This window comes from Pinus tabuliformis, chromosome 5_1 (genome assembly GCF_031772625.1).
Source record: "Pinus tabuliformis cultivar Carrire ecotype Pingquan chromosome 5_1, CPIR1, whole genome shotgun sequence".
Classification (NCBI taxonomy): Eukaryota; Viridiplantae; Streptophyta; class Pinopsida; order Pinales; family Pinaceae; genus Pinus; species Pinus tabuliformis.
The window spans coordinates 503204397-503208179 of record NC_142305.1 but is presented as its reverse complement, the minus strand read 5'-3'; the positions used below and the strand labels follow the sequence as shown (position 1 = coordinate 503208179).

General features: G+C 36.9%; 1 pseudogene; it reads left to right on the top strand.

The window, feature by feature from the left end:
• The first annotated feature begins 208 nt into the window (after window positions 1-208).
• LOC149165691 (NAC domain-containing protein 2 pseudogene) lies at window positions 209-1601 on the top strand (annotated as a pseudogene).
• The last annotated feature ends 2182 nt before the right edge of the window (window positions 1602-3783 follow it).

Here is a 3783-nt window from a genome sequence, read left to right as displayed (position 1 = left end):
GATAACGATCACAAGTTGCATGGTTCATTTCGTTTCGTTTTTACTTCAACTTAGTCTTTCAGGGAGGTTTTATCTGCGATGTACGAGTTTATCGTCAAGCTGTCTCAGATTCATCGGACTCAGCGAAAAGAATAAGATTGGTTCCAAGAAGAAGATATTGCTTGCACAACGAGACAGTGAAATATCTCTAATAATATAAGAGACCAGGCAGGGGAGTAGCAGGTCAGAGGATCCAGAGTATCGAGAAGAAAACATCAGCATAAGCATGGGCAGAAGAGATGCAGAGGCAGAATTACGATTGCCTCCGGGATTCAGATTCCTCCCTACAGAGGAAGAGCTGGTGGTGCATTACTTGTGCAGGAAAGCGGCCTTGCTGCCACTCCCGGTTCCCATAATAGCAGATGTGGACCTCTACAAATATGATGCCTGGCGCCTTCCAGGTATTTTTTTTTATTTGCCTCTGAGACTTGTAGCCCACAATTCGGAACAAATTCTGGACACGTAGAAACAAATTGAATTCGAGACTTACTGAAGAGGTTGTGATTTTATTTTGTGTTTACAGAGAAAGCCCTGTTTGGAAAGAAGGAATGGTACTTCTTCACTCCCCGGCATAGAAAGTACCCAAATGGGTCAAGGCCCAACAGGGCGGCTGGTTCTGGGTACTGGAAAGCCACCGGTCCCGATAAGCCCATCGCCACTAAAGTAGGAGAGAAGAGAGTGGGCATTAAGAAGGCTCTTGTCTTCTATGTTGGGAAAGCACCCGGCGGCTCAAAGACCGATTGGCTGATGCATGAATACCGTCTTGCCGATCTTAACAGGCCTGCATGGAAGAAAAGAAGCTTAAGAGTAAACAATTGTCTTCTATTTGTTGGGTTTTGTCTGATTAGACATCTTTGTTGGCATCTCGTTTCCACTGAATTCCATATTTTCCATATCTGCTCTGTCATTTCATTTGTGTGTACTGATTGAAAGTACTCTGGTTGCAGTTGGATGATTGGGTGCTCTGTAGATTATACAACAGAAAATTCAGTACTGAACAACTAGCACCAGACCAGAAGGAAAGCTTCAATGATATCCTACTGGAAAACATTGATGAAAAGGAGATGAAGGATCAGCCTACCTCAAATTCAATCAGGCATGGTGGTATTGAACAGAGCATCCCGTTCTTTGACCATTTCATCGAATCGGGAACATTCTACAGCGCAGTTCCCCCAGATGTTTCTCCGATGAATTCCAGTGTCTCTTTCCAGAACCTGGATTTATTCCAAAACGCAAGCACCCATTTTACTGTCAGTACCCTGCAGGCTCCTGTGCAGAATACAACGTTCAACCCAATTTCCTCCATCGACCACCAACAGACAAATTACAATTGGACAGGCTTAATGTCAGGATTGAATGATGATTCTGGCTGCTCCAAGCCATCATCATTTTCAGAAGCCATTTGGGAGAAAAAAGAAGTTGAGAGCAGCTTCAGATTGCGTAATTTCGGGCAGTAGCTGCAACAATCATTATTTAATTTCGATCTGGAAGGTCTACAAAATCCCTTCCCTTATTTAGACGCTTTTAGTGATGCTTACCAAGATTGGTTATTATTTTCATGATGCATCCATTGAGTTCATGGATTTGAACAAGGTTTAACGGTCTCTGGTTAAATTATTTTTATAACTCTGCCTGAACTTTTATTGAATTTATGGTCCTAGAGAAAGGCCAGGTGACTCAGTTTAAATCATTTTTTATTTTCTAAGGATTATCCTGTATTAAGCAGTTTGATTTGTTCGTATAGATGGTATCGATATTCCTCACAGAGTTCCACATCTTCCCAGCAACATGAAGATAATGATATTACTCGTCAATTTTAAAATCTTCCGATCAACCTATACTTGCTCTTCCAAATAGCGTGACCCGATTTCATGGCAACAGCATATCCCTTTTCATGGCCATGAGTTATGACGAGAACGATTATCACAAATCAATGTTCCGTTGTATTAACGCCGATTTACTGGGTGCTACTCTTTTATCTTAAGTTGGACTAATTTTAACTATCCTATATTTTTGTTTTTACCTTCACATTTTACAGAAACAGTTTTGATGATGTCATTCTTTTTAATTATTTGTTTTTAATTATTTCAAATATATAGAAATTTAGATTCCTCGACAATCAGTCCACTAAAATATCTTTGTTTAGAATTAGTTTCATCAAACTCACCCACAAGTCCATTATACTCTATCCTTCCACTAAAATATCTTTGTTTGGATTCGAATTAGTTTCAGTAAGTTCACCCATAGGTCCTTTATATTCTATTCTTCCACATGCAAAACTTTTAGCTCACTCCAATGAGCTAGTGAAAAATAAATCATTATCTCTCTTTCATTGTAAACCTCAAGATATCTATAACTCTCCAGCACATTACTACAAGGCTAAGTTGTAAACTTCAAGATATTTATAACTCTCCATCACATTACTACAAGGCTAAGAGGTTTTGGTACAAGGCTAAGAAGTTTTGGCGTTTCAAGTGATAGTCTTTTCCTACAGCTAGTCACTTAAAAGTCCACCCAAAAAATCTCAGAGCCATCATCAAAGAGAAGGTGCTCTTGAAACTTTTGAGCCTCCCACCCAATCAATAAAACTTTATACTTCAGGAAGATATTGATATGTGCATCACACTTGCGTTGTAAGTTCATTCTCATGAGTCACTCCCTGATACTATATGGGTCTCAGGCATGACATACTATCTTAATAACGGAACCAATTGTTGGATTTAGGTCATGGTCTTCTTAGGTGTCTAACAAAAGTGTTATAGTCTAAATCCTACATAACAATCCATTATAATAAGGTTCATGACAATCTCTTGTGATAAAGAAGGTCTCACAAGGGCTTCATCACTAGAATGTGAAACAACTCAGGAGCAAAACAAAGAGAGAGTGCAACATACCTACTCTAATAGTCATTAGGTTATTCCTATATCTATGTATTATATTCTTTAATGAGGTTTTAGTTAGTAAAAAATGCTTCCAATATATACATATTTATACTTGTAATAATTAGTGCTATTTTTATAAATTTCCACATCACTTTCTAATTTATCCAGTCCCTTGGGTGAACACATTTATATTTTTCAATTCGGACTTGAAAAATTTACTACTTTATTATTAAAATAAAATTTCCTACTTCTTATTTACCATTATACTAATGCGTATATTGAAAAATATAAATACCCCTTATATATATTTATATAATATTTACGTAACTTCCAAGGTAATCTTCTTGTGATTCAAGATGAAGTGTTTTCCTCACTGATTGTCTTCTTTTCTATCATGTCAGTATCATTATTGTCCCCTTCTTTTGTGATTACAACACCATTTGGTGCTCATTCCTCTTGTTCTTTGGTTTAAACTTTCTTCATGTAACTTAGGTCTTTATCGTTGTTAATTTCATCGTAGATCATGTTTTCATATAGGATTTTAAGTTAACTTCTTTTTTGGATGAAAGAAAACAATTTTTCGTCCACTAAAATATCTTTGTTTGGGAGTAGTTTCATCAAGCTCAGCCATAGGTCCTTTATAAACTATTTTTCCAAGTTCAATTTTTTTTAGCACACTCCAATTAGTTATTGATTCCCATGGTTGAATAAATAACCAAATATGTTGTTTTAGAGTGTTCCTTACCCAAAAATATATAACTCTTAATCAAAGCACTATAGTGTTAAGAAGTTTTAGTGTTTTGACCGATAATCCTTTCCTACAACTAGTCACTAGAAAGTCCACCCAAAAAGTATCACAGGA